This window comes from Capsicum annuum, chromosome 7, assembly GCF_002878395.1.
Source record: "Capsicum annuum cultivar UCD-10X-F1 chromosome 7, UCD10Xv1.1, whole genome shotgun sequence".
NCBI classification, from domain to species: Eukaryota; Viridiplantae; Streptophyta; class Magnoliopsida; order Solanales; family Solanaceae; genus Capsicum; species Capsicum annuum.
The window spans coordinates 148,298,586-148,315,517 of NC_061117.1; positions in this window are offsets into that span (position 1 = coordinate 148,298,586).

The following is a 16,932-nucleotide window of genomic DNA, read 5'->3' on the forward strand; positions in this document are numbered from 1 at the left end:
AAAATAACAAAGTCCAATGCCTCTTAGACGATAGTTGGGATGATAATTATTACTAAAAACGTTAGTTTTGTCCTTGTCATAGAACACCTTTAGACTTGACATTCAGCCTAGGTGGGGTGGGACAGGTAGTCATTCGGAAATGTTTATCCCAACAAATATTAAAGGCGAGGCTAATGACATTATTACTTGTTTAAGAGTTTGGCCCTTGGGTCGAATGATGATTGACAAGTTGGGTTTTTGATCCGAACAAAACCAAAACATCTCTTTGTTTGGCTTAGACGATTTCGTTTTTTTTTAGTCTTTTTATTCACTTTACATGTTTATTTGGGGTAATTGGTTTATTACATGAGCAGTCCCCTTTATCATGAATTGTCTTGCCTTCTTTCTCCTCGCTTGTCTTATTTACATGTTTTATTTAGCTTTATCACCTAGATAATCGACAATTAGAATTAACAAATGACATGCATTTGCTTATTAATTATTTTATTGCTTAGCTAAATATTAAATTAATGATAAAATAAGAGACTTTATTTGATCGCATAGAATCCCCATGTAAAGTATGAATTCGGTCGGGAACCACCCTTGTGGACCTTAAAAGGTGCCTAAAACCTTCCTTTTGAGATAATTTGAACCCTTACCCGAACTTTGGTGAATTAAGACTGAACAAAAAAAATAGGTTCATAGTATCCTAGACCGGTGCCCTAACGTACCTTAATACGTTAGGTGGCGGCTCTCACACCCTTCTTTTAAACGCATCCCAAGAGTTTGTCAAGTCGAATCTCGCCTTCCGCGAGGAAAATGGGGCGCGACACCCCCCCCCCCCCCCCCCCCCCCCCCCAAACCCGCCCCCCCCCCCCCCCCCCCCCCCCAAAGCCTCCACCCTTCCCCACGCTAATCATCCGACCTCTAACCAAATTCATACGAAAGAACAATCACGTAATTGTAAAAAAGAATTTTATGCTTAAGATTTTTCTTTATTATATATTCACAATTTAAAGATATTGTGTTGACATTTCCACACCTTCACCCCCCACATCCCCCTCCTTTCCAACGTGGTCTTCCACCTCTAGACAATTTATATGAGTAAAAACATCATACAATTGCCAAATGATTTTATGTTTCATATTTTTTGTTATTATATTATTTACAATTTAAAGATTTCATATTATCAAAATAATTTAAATTTTTATTTCACTGTCCACTCACTTCTTTCGTTTAAAATTTATAAATTGTACTATGTGTATTGTCTAATAACTTTATTATATCACCCCCCCCCCCCCAATCCCTCAGTGAATATTGTTTTTACTATATTTTAATTACTTTATTTTTCTCCAATTTGTCTTTGAATGAAAATATTTTTTATGTTACATGCATATAAAGATAAAGCTATAAAATATATTTTATTTAATTTAATTTTTTTAAACCATCCATATGATTGAAAATTGGAGGTAACTGGTAAGTGATGTGCTAGATTAATTTTACTTAATTTTTATTCTATTTTTTTTCATCTTTATTTTTGTTCTCTTTAATTTTAAAAATTATTTTTATGTTACATGCATATAAAGATAAAGCTGAAAAATATACTTTATTAGATTTAATTTTTTAAAATCATTCATATGGTTAAAAAGTTGGGGATAATTGATAAGTGATGTACTAAGTTAGTTTTACTTAAATTTATTTTTATTCTTCTTTTTGTCAATCAACTAATAATTTTCAATGATGTTTTATGATATTTTAAAATTTAAAGCTATTTTAGTTGTTCCACATTGAAACAATTTATGTGCTTCATCTAGTTTCCTTGAATATATTTTATGTATTCTAAGAGACACTGATCTCATATAACCATTGTTCATCATGTTAAGCAATTTAATTATCATATATATAAATTAAATTTTACTTTAATACAATTTATATAAGGTAGAGTTTTAGTTGATTTTTAAAATTTTAAATATTAGTACTTCATGGAATTTTTTACATATTTTAGTAAATAAGAATTTAATAACCAAACTTTTAATTGATATTCAATATTCTAAATAGTATTAAAGTAAACAAATTATAATTTTATTCATTGTAAAATATATCTTAGAAGAATAAAAGAAGTAAATAATATTCCTCTAAATGTTGTATCAATTGCACAATTCTTTCTGCCTTATTTGTTTTTCAATATACGTATCGTAAAGAATTAGGGAGTTATTATTCTCTCTTCAATATAATAAAAATATTTCACTATTAATTTATTAAATGTGTATTAAACACAAACATAAAAGAAGAAAATAATGTTAAATAATCACTGACCACAGTCAAAGACAAACAAATTAATCAATATAATCTTCGAAATAAAGTATGGAGTCATCAATAATAATCTTGATGAAATATTATTAATTTGTTTGTCCAATTTTTAAAAATTATTTTATTTTAAAATATATATTTTAAAAAATATTTTTGTATAAAAAAATAAAATCAATAGTGTATCAGTAACAAGTCTCCATTACAAAGACAAAGATAAAGTTTCTGTACATTCTACTCTTTTCAAATTCACTTGTGAATATTTTTAATAAAAATATCTTTTTTTAGCTTATGAAAACAACTTCTACTACTACATATTCCATAGAAACACTTCTACTTTCTTGAAAACTTCTTCAAACATTTTTTTTTAAAAGTAAGTACTCTATTTTTTATTTTTTTTTTAAAAAAACTTTTAAAAGTTTGATCAAACAAGCTCTAAGACATTAAAAAGTTGGTGTTTACTTGCAAAACTTCTTTTTATCTTAGGTACAATTCTTATCCAAAATAGCCTACTTATTTTTGTTAAATTAGAAAAAGATTAAAAGAATTCATTCCACACATAACTAATGGAGTAGTAGTAAATTAGAATTTGGTTACTGTTTGTTGTCTATCCAAAAAAGTCATATTGCGTGCATCTTTATGGATTATGTCATGATTACTTTAAATTACAATTAGAATTTAGTACATCTAGAATGATGAGAGGAAAATGACTCCTAAATTAAAATGTATAAAAAATAATCTTTAAAATTAGATATTTTATTTATTGTAGAGCTTATTAATGAAAAATTTGAGAAGAATAATTCTAATTTTAAAGTATTAAATATTAGGAACTCTTACCTTTTTATAAATAAGTAATTTTTTTAAATAATTAAGTGATAACTATTTGAGAAAATATTGTAAATTATAATTCATATAATATATAGATGATTTGATTAAAAAAATTACGAATAATTCTTTTTTAGGTTTCCTTTCAATGAATTTATTTATAAATTCAATTTGGTCTTATTTCAGCATTTTCGTTTACTGTCTTCCATAGAGTAGGTGTTTTTTTACTCATCTTTCTTTATTATCTTTTTACAACTTTTACAAAACTAAACATGAAAAAGTTATTTTATCTTTTACAATGTTACAACTTCTTACGTAGTTTAACTAATGAGGATGTGTTTAACAGTTATAATTAGTTGACTTGAAATTTTCAATATTAGCAAAATAATTAAAAAATAATTTTGTTCAATGTGATCTAAAGAAATAATTTGAAGCTACAAAAATCAAGAACTCCATCTGAAATCTTGTTCGGGTTCAAGCTCTTAGATTGGTTTGAGTTCACTGGATCAATTAAAAATTGAAATCAAAATACAATTACAGGCGAATCTGAATTTTCAAATTAATGATGGTCTCACTTAAATTGAAGTATTAAAGTATGATCAAATCTGCGAATTAAATCCTTGACTCAGAAAAAAAAATCCACCTATATCTTCCTCCTACCATATTTGTTAGGTCTCCTGTTTCATGTATACAATGAACAAAAAATCTATCAATAAAAATACTATCATACAAATTAATAACTTATTTGATCAAATTTATAAAATTAATTTATTTTTTAAAAAATATTTTTTGTAAAAGTACTTTTTAAAAAAGTACCTTTGATTAGAATTAATTTGTATTTGATCAATAAATTTGAAAAACAATTTTGAGACAAAACTCTTTTTAAGGATTCTCAGAGAATAAGTTCCAACATTAATCTTGCAGTGCATAGCTTATATGTTCCAACACCCAAGGACAATCAGTTTTGTAGTGCTACATTCTCCTGAACAATCAATTTAACGAGACTTTTTAAAAATAAATAATAACATATATGCAAATGAAGATTGGTTAAAAAGAGATCCATATCCCTGAATATCACAGAGATAAAAAGGTTCTTAGTTATACTACTCCCTTATGAAACACATGTCAACAATATGTCCTTGTTGCATTTCATAATCATATTTGACTCTAATCTCACTCTGATCTACTCCAAAACCTATAGAAATTACAAATTCTGAAATTTCAATGCAAAAGCGATATCAAGTGTATGATGTAATTAAATCATATATATCAGTCAAATAAAGCAGAATGAATACAGAGGAACTATAGAGTCGACGTGAATAATACAGGATTAGGTCAATTTGATTGATCGTTTGATAAAGTAATTAAAGATGCATTTCCTTTTAGAACGACTATTTGTAACAAAGTAATTTTAAAGGTGATAGAACAGATATAAACTAATTTCATACAAATCGAGCTTGCTCAAGTTGAGTCTTCGAGAAATAAAATTTATCTGACAATATATATAAAGCGTCGAAATATCTATGATCCTAAACAAAGTACACCAGCTGAGAAATTTATACCACAGATAGGTGGAATAGAATACTAAAGTTAATATCATTATAAATAATTTTAAGATAAAACTACACAAATTCAAAGTTTACCTTAGCTAGAATATTTTGAAAATAATCTCTTTACTCCGTGAACTAGAGATAAGATTCGTGTGCACTTTGCTTTCTCCTTAAATAGAATATCAAGTATTTTATCATTATAAACAATTTTAAATTATAACTATGCAAACTCAACTTTACATGTTTGAGGTAGAGGTAAAATATGCATGCACTTTGCTCTCTCCTCGAATAAGAAATCAAATTTTCTATTATTATAAGCAATTTTAATAAATAATTACGCAAATTCAACTTTACTTGAATCGGAATCTTTCAAAAACAAATATTAGAACTAAATTAAACATAAAAGCTACGATACATTCTACCTTAATCCGCGACTTTCAAAAATAAACTTAAAGGAAATAAACTACATTATAATTCACATATTATAAAATTTATATCTTTTTCATGACAATAATTTTCTTGATATCAAACGTTATAAAATAAACATAAGTATTCAACTGTCTAATAAAGATGGAAAAATTATTATGCCTACAATACTTTGGACAAAATGTCTTTGAAAAATTCAGGTACATTTCAGGCGACGAAACTATTACTATTATTACTCCATCATATAATGGAGTTTGTCAATACATCATCTACCATATCAGGCGGTGATGGATTTTCTATCTCATGACTAAATAAACAAAGTAATGTTTATTAATGCATGTCATACCAATCGTGGAGCCATTAGAGATCCTAAGATAATAGACTTTTCAAGTGGAATTTCAGCCTTGGAATTTCCCATGATCACCAAACTGTCACAAGAGGAAACGACTTTCACTCTTCCCTTCAACCATCTTGTGATGCCATTTCAACTGCTAAATGCCTGAAATTAACAATCCACCCCAGGAACAAAATTCAATCGAGGCATGAATCATATGACTCACACCAAACAAAAAAGTTCTCATCGATCACGTAGATATGCAGAAACAAAATAATTCACATCCATACTTTTCAACGGACCTACCTCTTTCGATGCAGAAAAATCAAATCTTTTAATATGAGTAACCAAATCAAAACGAAAAACAAATTCAGTTACAGATCTCTGGAAAATTAAATATTGCTAAACAGAATAACGGCTAAAATCTCAGCTGTGGTAATTAAACAACGAATTCCAAAGCAGTCTTGTGTATAAAAACATGACCAAACTGTTGCTTGTTTGTACTTGTCAATCAGTGTGAACATAAACATATACGTAGCAATAACCGAATCTTAAAAACCATTTACATGAATTAATTAAGTACGTGCAACAACAAAATAATTGGATTACATCAGCATAACATTCAATTATAAAAAGGTTAAATAAATAGGCTTGATCCAATAAGCAATTACCTAACTCATCAACAGTGAATCGATCGAGAGAAAGCAAATTAACGCGCCCGATATGAAAGCAAATCAGCTAACAAATCATGCAAAAATTGAATTTCTTCCACCTCGAAGAAGAAAACGCAGGAAAGTGTCTGTACTAAAGATTATTTTTGGGTTTTTAGGTCACAAAAGGAAATTAATAAGTAGAATTTTAGTTGATTACTAATTGATACTTTAACAGAATTTTCCATATATTCATATTTTTAATAATTCTTTTCCATAAAACTACCATAACTTAGGAGCTAACATTTGAAAGATAAATGCTTGAATAAAATTCTCAATAAGAGGTGATTTTATTTTTTATTTACAGAATTGAATGTATTTATTTTCATCAAAATTCAAAAGAACAAATTAGAATAAAAATTATCACTGACTTGAATTTGGGTTTGGATATAGTAGCAAAAATAATTAGTTTGTAGTATGATCATCACTCATCATCTGCATATAAAAACAAAAATATTAAAATTAAAAAGTTTCTAGAAAATAAATAATATGAAGAATACAGTCAATAAATTCAATAATAATGCTAATGATCAATAACAGAAAAAGAGAAGAAACTTAGGATCAATGTGGCAGTCTCACCTTCTCCATCCTATTCACCATAAAAGTCACCCTCATCTTTTCCAAATAATTTCATTAATTTATCAATTTTATCTAACCAAAAGTATCAGCACATTCATCTCACCATTATCGATTTTATTACATTTATCCTCTGGATATAAAAACTTTTTACCACCACGCTGAATTTTATACGGCTACTCTATAATATGGCGTGTGATATCATCTTAAATTTTTCATTACTAAATATATCCTTCTCTATTATATTGCTTGTGTATCACATAAATTATATAATCCTTTTTAATAAAGATTAAAAAGAGAATGAATAGGAGTACAAAGGAGAAAATTGGTTTAGTTCTTTTGTTTCCTCGTTATATATATATATATATATATGTATATGAGAAATTAAGAAGTTAGAACTTCATTCCAACTCAAATTTCATTTGAATTCAAATTTACATAACATATCCATTAGTTAAAAGAAGATAAGTTATTACTCCTTTTTACTATATTTTAAATACAATATATATATATATATATATATATATATATGAAAATGTTATGTAGTTTTGATGATGAGCAGATGACTACAAGGGACCAAGTCCCTGGATGTTCGAAGCAACAGTACAGTTGGAATGCGTCTGCACAGCTTTGGCTGTTTATGTAACAAACTAGCAGGAATTAGGAAACCTGGCCCAATGACATTTCAGACCTGATCATCACTCATCTATAAAAGAAAAAAATGCTTCTTCATCAAATGATTTTTGTAAATACAAAAAGAGTGTTGGAGAGAGATAAAGGCAAAAACTCCATATGATATTGCTCAAGCTCTTTTGTCATATGTGTGTGCTGAATTAGAGAGTGTCTTGATTGAGTCTTGATTTGTGATCGAATTACTCATGATATAAGAGTAATGAAATTTTCTCTTTGTTTAGAGAGTGCTTAGGTAGAGTTGCCTAAGTTTGATACTGATTAGAGTTAATTAGTTTAGAGAGGGCCTTGATAGAGTTGTCAAGATGAGTTTGTAGTATAGGTATTACAAGTGAGGGGAACCTAGAGTTAGGTTTAAGTTCGAGTCTGTAATCAAGAGATTGATTATAGTGAACTTTTGAGGTTCTTATGAGGGCAAGCCATGGTTTTTCCTCCCTTAAGCAAGGTGGTTTTCACGTTAAAATACCGTGTGTTGTTATTTTCCTGCACTTTATTGTTTGATTGTCTGTGATTGACTTAGTGGAACCTGGCCCTTCATTGTGCGGTGCAACCCGCAAGGGTTTCAATAATTGGTATCAGAGCCAGAACACTTTTAAAGGTTCACACCTAGAGTGTCACGACCCCAAAAAATGAGGGTCATGATAACACTTGTCGCAGTATACCTTGACAAGTAAGCCTATCACCCAAACTGATACAACAAAAAAAAAGACAGAAATACCCCAAAGTAAGGCTTCTAGAATGAAGCCGAACCATACAAGTAATCATAACAATGTGGAAAGAACTTATCCAAAATACCAATCATGCCCAAAAACCAGGTGTCAATATTGTAAGAACTACTAATACAATCTGAGAGTCAAATACTTTAGAAAAATAACCACAAAGGAATAATATCTATCTCCAAATACTAATAAAGACATAACTACTATAGAAAGATAGAGGTAAACTTCAGATGCATGAATGTCCAACCGCTACCTTGGAAGCTCCAACAATCGCCCGAGTTAAGCAAGTTGAGGCGCACTCGAGCTAAGACCTGCACCAAAAAAAAGCAGTAGGCATGAGTATGGTCTACTTGTACTCAGTAGGTATCATAGGCCGACCAAACAAAATAGAAAACAAAGCATAAAAATACATACTAAGGGCACATCACCTGCAATTAGAAAATATCCCACAATGGTAGCCCACACCGCTTGCATTAAAAATTTTATAATATCCATATATAATACAACAACACACAAGATAGAGCTACAAATATACACAATATCACATACAAGTAGATAAAAAAGAGGGACATGTATAATCAAGATCATCAACTACAATTATAGGAAGATAGAACAATTAGATGTTTACAAGTCAAGATATAGAAAAAATAGGTAGATGACAAGTCAATATGGTAATTCAAACACAACATAACAACAATAAAGTGGGTATAATGTATATGATAATGATGATGATAATGCATGATATTGGTATATAACCTTGAGTTTGGCACATAACTTCAAGTTTGGCACACAACTTCAAGTTTGGCACACAAACTTAAGTTTGGCACACAACCTCAAGTTTGACATATAGCCTTAAGTTTGGCGCACAACCTCAAGATGGTCCATAAAATCCAATATCCGATACCAATATCTAGTATTTCAATGTTTCCAATATTTTTAAAGTACACATATAACATAAGACATAAATCAAGTACACATACATGATAACAAGTATATATAAAAGCAGTAAAATGAACAAGTGAAATGATGTGTATGATGACACAATGTTCACAACCATTCAAAATGAGTATTTTCACAACCAATCCACATGATTTATTTCCACACCCAAACTACATGATGTATTTCACAACCATGTGAGTTATATCCACTCATTATTTCTGTTTCATCCATGAATTTCACATGTCTCATATACCAACAAGTATGAATATATCACAATACAGCAATGGTACCATATTAGGTATTTCGACAATACAGTACAATTATTCATATGTATATAGGGCTATTAACATCACATAGGACTCATGTAATGCCCTGAGAGTACACCCTGGATGCCATACGATACTTGGAACCACAAGTAATTCCAAGCTACCATGAACTGGCATACTATTAAGCAACTAAATTATAATACATTAAATAACAAGTTCTGTTATGTAGAAACATAATCATACTAAAAATCCAAAATATTATGTAACTAATAAAGTTTTACAATTTGATAAACCTGAAGGAAGAAACTGACATTACATGAATGACTCTGACTGACATCTATGAAGCCTCTACTATACTGACTATAGATAGCTGGGACATGCCTCCAACTACCACTAATCAAGACATATGAAAAATAAATGAATTGTATATTAAATAAAATTGTCTGGAGTTTTTGAAATAAGAGAACTCATCACCTGCTGGCTGAAAACTGCAATTGTCTGATCATGATGCGTAGGTTATAATTGGTACCTATATTCTGAGACAATGTAGCACACAGACATTATATGTGGATCAGTACTTCTGGAATGTACTGAGTATACAGGGGTGAATACAATAAGTAAAACTGATTTCATACTTAATCTTAAAACATGAATGCTAAGTGTAAGTAGACTCACCAATAGGATGGAATAAACTGAAAGTTGAATTATCTTAAAAGCATGAGCAACAAACATAAGCTGGTAAGCTGGTGAATCACTATACTTAGTTTGAAATATTTACTTTTCCAAAATAAGTAGAACTAAAGCTGGGATCCGATAAATCATGGATAAATGAATATATAAGACCAAACATACATGTACTAAGCTGATCTGATTAATTGAATAATTGATGTCTGGGGTACGAAATGATTAAACTCTAATTAAAGAGGGTAACTAGTACCTATATACTGAGTAGCTGATATATGAATATGAAGTACTGATATTCAGACACTGAATAGTTAATGACTAAATACTGATCACGTAATACTGAATTGTAGTTAGTTTGAATAACTGGGCTGAAACTATGGAATACTAAGTATATGAGATAAGGAATAACAGAATAACATCATATAATTGAGTAGGAATGCATGAAAACTATATTATCTAAGAATGCAGGACTAAGTGTATATCTATTATGGTACTGAGATAATCTATAATTTGAAAAAAGGAAAGCTGTAAAAATTGAGTGTCTGAAAGTCTGTACACTTAGTCAAGCAAACATGAAACTGAACTCTGAAATTGAATATTGAACTGAGAATATGGGAGATATTATCTAACCAAAATGCCCCATTCTAAGCTAATCGAGATCCAACCTGTAAGTCCAGTTGGAAGGGTGTCAATACCGTGTCATGGGTACTAACATTGGCTATGTAGATCCACTAAAATAAAGTTCTAAGGACTAAAGAGTAACCCTATACTAGCAGGAAACTCCTGAGATATGTGTCAACCCTAAACTGGTAAGAAGACATCTTAAACCGACGCGGCTACATAGTTCTGTAACTCAGGGATTGCTACTAAGGGTCAAACCCCATGCTGGCATGAATGCCCCATCCCTGGTTTTGCTCGGTGTTGAATCCTACTCCCAACTGAATTGACACAGATTACTAACTGGTGCATGCACTTATAACTAATAACTGATAAGCTCAAGTCATGGTATTTTAAAAACAACAGTACTTACAGATTTTGAGGTAATTATTAACCTTTAAACTAATTATGATGACTAACTGGATGACAAGACTCATGGTTATCTGAAAATATTCTGAAAATACTAAAACTAGGTAAACAACTAAGTTTTTGGGTATTCATAACCCCCAAGACTCGATAGCAATAACAACAGGGACATACTAAAGCTTCGGAAACATAATAAGAAAGCATTATTCAAAGAAACCCATCACTTCGGCATTTCATCAAACACATGGGGACCATAAACTTGTGCATGGGAATATCTTAAACATGGAAGTATGACATGATTACATAACTAAAATCATGAATTGGGGATTTACATAAAATTCTCTTGAAATAGGACATGAGGGTTGTTGACACCTAATTTTTGCCCTCCACAACTATGTTTAATCTCGAGTTGCTTCGATTTTCAAATAAAATCACAACAATTATTTTTTTCAAATAAATGTAGTTTAAAATATTTATTTGGGCTAAATTTGGTATTTAAGTGATAATTATATATTTTCGTATTTACATATACGAGATTGTATAGATGATATCATTTAAATGAACATTTTCATCAAAATTGAACTTCAAATTAAGGATTATTTGGAAAATAAATTTAAATAATTAAAATTTTGACTTAAATATAATTTATTATTGAAAATAATTTATTTAAAAAATATTTAGTTGATTTTATTAAATTAAGAAGCTCGAGATTAAACGAGGTATTAATTCGTATCTTGATTCAATTTAGTCAAATTTATTTAATTCGATCATAATTGAAATCAATTGGCAACAATCACAATGCAATTTGACCAATTTAATTTTCAATTTGATCGAAATATTAATAAAATTAGGCTACATCTTAAATCAATTGGGGGATATGTTTTAAATAACCCTCAAACCAATAATTTCAGCCCCAAATCACCAGCCCAACATTAAAACAGACCTAACCCTTTGGCCCAATAGTCGATCCGACCCGGCTAGCCTACCATGGACCCCTTTCTCCTTCAACACCCGTACAAACACCAGCCTTCAGTAAACATCAAACAAAAAAAGCATCGAACAACCAACAATCTCAATAACAATGATTCCAAATCGCAAACAAACCAACACCAAAACAGCTTTAATCTCAACCCGCTAGCTCTGACCCGGCTCCAACCGAACCGATTGCCCACGTGTCTCACGTGATAATGACAAGAAAAGATTGAGAATCTTCTAGAATTACTCCAGGTGTCTCCCCCAATGGCTCAATTCCATGAATCTCAGGTATAGGGGTACAATTTCGTACATTTATGTTATGATTTCATTGGTTTGGGGAAAAATTTGTTTTCCCTAAATCTTATTGGTCCACCAATTTCAAAATTTTAAGAATAAAACAAGAAAATAGGAACAATTTGTGGACCATATTTGAATTTTGAGTTAAAATTTAAAATTCCCCAATTTGAAGTCCCCCCCCCCCCCAATCGTTTTCGAGTTGGTTTTCTATAAAAGGGGGAGGGTTCATTGTTTCGTGGGTGGCAAAATATTGGGGTTCTAAATTTTCTTGGGTCTGAAAAGAGGGGAGTAACCTTTTGAGCAAAAGAACAGTCGATTCTTTGAGTAAAAATTTTGTTTCGTGAAATTCATTATCTAATCGAAGATTTCGAGTCAATAAAAATATTTTTCGGTGAAAGTTGATCCCGAGGAAGCTCGTGATCCTGTTTTGCTGCCCCCGAACAGGTAACATTCTATTTCATTTAGTTTCGATTAGTTATACTTCGTCTCATTGTTCTGTAGTTATGTTTCGATGATGTTATTTGCTGGGAGTAGCTGTAGAAGCCTTGAAAGGCATAGGATCTATGTGCGCTGAAATGTAATAGTTTTGCTGCAGTCAATTTGTTATTTGATCTCTATGCTAGCCTGTCTTTCTTTTACTGTTGGATTCATGTTTGAGGGTGTAAAATAGTGTAAATTACCTGTTTTACTTTGCTGATTGATTGTAATCAGCTTTTGGATGTCCTATTTTTTGTTGTCTATTGAAATTTACATAGCTAATCCATTAGGATATGTGTCCTTAAGTGCGATTTATTTCTCTCTTGATTAATTTTGTTAGCAATCTCTACAGGAAAGAATTTTTTCTTTTCGAAATGTCATTCTTTTATGATCATAAGTTTGTCCTTTTTCGCCTATTTCTTTGTGTTTGATTTTTGACGATTGCTCCAATTGAGTTGGGTTTGAAATACCTGTTCCTTCTTTTTTCCATTTTCGTTTACCAAAATGAAGTCATAGTCTTGTTTTGATTTGAATGTGGAGAATTTCTTCTTTTTTTGGGGAACTGATCTTTGGTAAAGTAGTGAAGTGTTCTCGAGGTTAGATAGGTGTTTTATCTTACTATGAGTTTGTAAAACGTCGATTTGTTGATTGGATTTGTTTAGTCTTTCCGATTCTAAAGCTTTGGCAACTGGTGTATTCCTACAATTTAGGTTGTAAAGGTAGCTTGAATATGGTGACTTTGTTACCATGTTTAAAGCGCTTGCCTAAGAAAATCTACTTGTCTACGCATATTCTCACCCCTCTTTTTTCTCTCTATATGATAATCTGATGATACTTCCTCCGTTTAAAAAAGAATGACCTACTTTGATTTGGCACAAAGTTTAAGAAAATAAAGAAGACTTTTGAATTTTGTGGCCTTAAATTAAAGTTGTGTCCAATGTACCAAAATATCTTTTAATCTTGTGGTCCTAAACATGCCAGGTGGAAAGTTGAAATTAAAGTATTGCCAAAAAAGGAAAGGGGTCATTCTTTTTGAAACGGACTAAAAAGGAAAGTAGGTCATTCTTTTTGAAACGGAGGGAGTATTCGTTAAGTCTTTAACCATAAGATATGCTAAATCAAATAACTTTTTCTGCTCGTCTTCACTTTGTCTAAATAAATATACTGATGCAACAAGACTGATCTCTTAAATTATGTGATGTTTATTTTGGTGCGAATGTTTAGCCTCAAATGAATACCATGGATATATGTTCCCACTCCCTCCTTTTTGTTTCCCTTATTTGGTTAGGATTCATTAAAATTTTCTGAAGACGTGCAATCAATCACCGCTTTTTCCTTTAGTTTACTGTATAGTAGTATAAAATTAAATACGAATAATAATTCTTGGAACATAGGGTTTTATTAATTTATATCTTACTTCTTCTTTGATCCTTTGTATTATTATTTATCAACTTCCTCTCTCTTTTGTTAAATCTTTAAGGCGTTCAGTCAATGTCCCTGCTTAGCTAAATATTTATGTAGTGATAAAATGTAGCTATTTGACTGCACTTGCTCGAAATTATGAGGCTTTTCTTCATAGCCATCTTTTTTTTACGAACTTGAGTTTCTGTGACCATATGCTTCTTCCTGCATTCGTTGCTTGTATATCCTTTACACTATCATAAGTCCTCTATGATGTTAAGCTGGCAATTTGAAATGAGTATTGATTCTTTATACTTTCTCTTTGCATGAACTTGCCTTGGAGTCCAAATGGACTCAAGTTTGCCTTGCATTCCTCATGGCCAATGGGGCCCGTCCTCTCAAGTCAAGATTTAGAATAAGTTCGAAATCAACTACATAGCGCATGAATGCAAAGAGTCAAAAGAAGAAGAATGGGTTAAAAAATCCATCTCTAAAGCAGCCAAGAGACTTGAAAGTCTCATTTTTTCAGCTTATTTATTCATTTATTTATTATTGTCTTTATTTATTTATTTATTTATTTTATTTATTCATTTCATTTGGGCTTCGAAGCCAAAGTTGTAGTTAATACAGGTGGAACTAACTCGAGCCAAGGGCTCAAAAACTAAACTAGGACAGGTAAAATGGGTCAAAGGCCTAATTAGACTAGGATAGGTCTCGTTGATTTGGACCAATGGCCTAAATCTTTTACTTTCTCCTCCCTTTCCCTTTTATGTGTTTATTTGCTTATTAATTTTGTTTAGACTTAGTTAAAATCCCTACTAAGTTGCCGAAATCTAAAATCCCCATTAATAGGACATGGGCGTTTCATCATCACATGTTGAAATTCATGTGGAAAGCATGAATTTGAAATATGGAAATGATGCTAAAAATCATGAATTTAGGATCTATCATAGAATTCACTTGAATGAAGCATGGAAAACTCAAATTCATGGCATGAGGAATTCAACATCTTGCATGGAATCATACGAGGACTGAATTGAATTAAAAACACTATCAAATCATGAAACTAAATCTTTCTTAAACATACAAAACTCCATAATAAGAATAAAATTTCATTCTTTAATTGAAAAGAGGGTTTTTGGGCTCCATGGGTGAAAGGGACCCATGGATGAACTCCCACATACCTTAATTAGACGATTTCTTGGATATTTCTTGAGGGTTTCTTGAAAATAAGAGCTTGAATCCTTTACTTTGAAGCTTGAATTATCCTTGGGAAAGAATGAGGGTTTCTTGAGAGCAAATCTTGAAGAATATGGGAAAATAATGCTCTTTTGGATGCTTTAAATCGTCCCTTGGACGTTTAGGGTTAAGGGGAAAAGGACCAAAGTGCCCCTTGACCCTTAAGATGTTGAAAACGTGAAGGAATGGACAAAGTGACGTGATTTTCAGTCCAGGGTGATAGAGTCTGCGATGGCCCCTCTAGAGCGGTGTTGTAAGGCCCACGGCGTGGGCATATCACCTCCAGTTAATGCCTCTCACAGAAAAAGCCATAACTTTTCTCTCGGGTATCGGATTAAGGTGAAATTTGGTATAGTTGAAAAACTTATTCAATTATCTACAATTTGGTGGGCCTTGAGCTTAAAAATTCCATGTGTATCAAAAGTTATACATGTTTAAAGAAGATCCTTGTAGAATCAAATACCAAACTTTGGACAAATCAAAGGCCCCAAGCTCAAATTTGTCCTAAGTGATTCTTATGAATATTTTTCACCTCAAAAGCACATCAAACACGAGGATAAAGATCTTGAAACTTATATTCACATGGAAATCATTTGTATTATAGCTTATACATGTAGGAACGATGGTTCAAAGACTAACCTAAAAATATGGGGTGTTACATTATCTCTCCCTTGGAAACCTTCATCCTCGAATAAGACTGGTTAGACTAAGAGTACTGTACAAGGTAACTGAGATCATATTCGGAATATGCATGACTTGGGACTTGATTGTATAACTGAGTCTGAGCATGATACATGAACTGAACTGATTTCGTGAATACATACACTAACATAAGAATGATTATAAGGCTAGGATAGAAATGAGAGAGTTAATTGATAAGTAACCATTACTTCAAGCTGGATCCTATTTCATGAAGAAAAAATAAAGGTTGAGGACATGAATACTCAGGATATTACAATACATCTCCCCTTTGGGATACTTCATCCCCCGAATGATACTGACTTGGTTAAAATACTAAGGAAAGACTGAGATGATACACGAAAAACTTATGGACTGAATCATGACTGAATATCTGGGATTTGAAACTGATGCATATACATAAACTGAGCTGAATTTGAAATTTGCATAGATGTAAACTGCCTCATGAATAGGAAAGATGAAAAACCATAGAAACTTGTCTGTCCTATTGCTAGACTAGATTGTTCGCTATACGGACTAAATTATACTGAAATCCTAAACTCAACTATACATTCCACTTCAAACTGCACTTTACATGAGGCTACTTAAAATATTCACATAGGCATTGATACTCTACCTATTTAAGTCTGAGATGAACTGAATTCTCTCACCATGTTCAAGCCTACTCGAATCTATAAAGTGAACCTATAACACTGTAATACTAATTTGAATCATGAATTTAATACCCCCTGCTTTCACAACTTCTCATCATCACTATCATGACATAAGAAGAGGGCACTGAAAGGTTAGAACATGAGGACCTAAAACATGAAAGGAT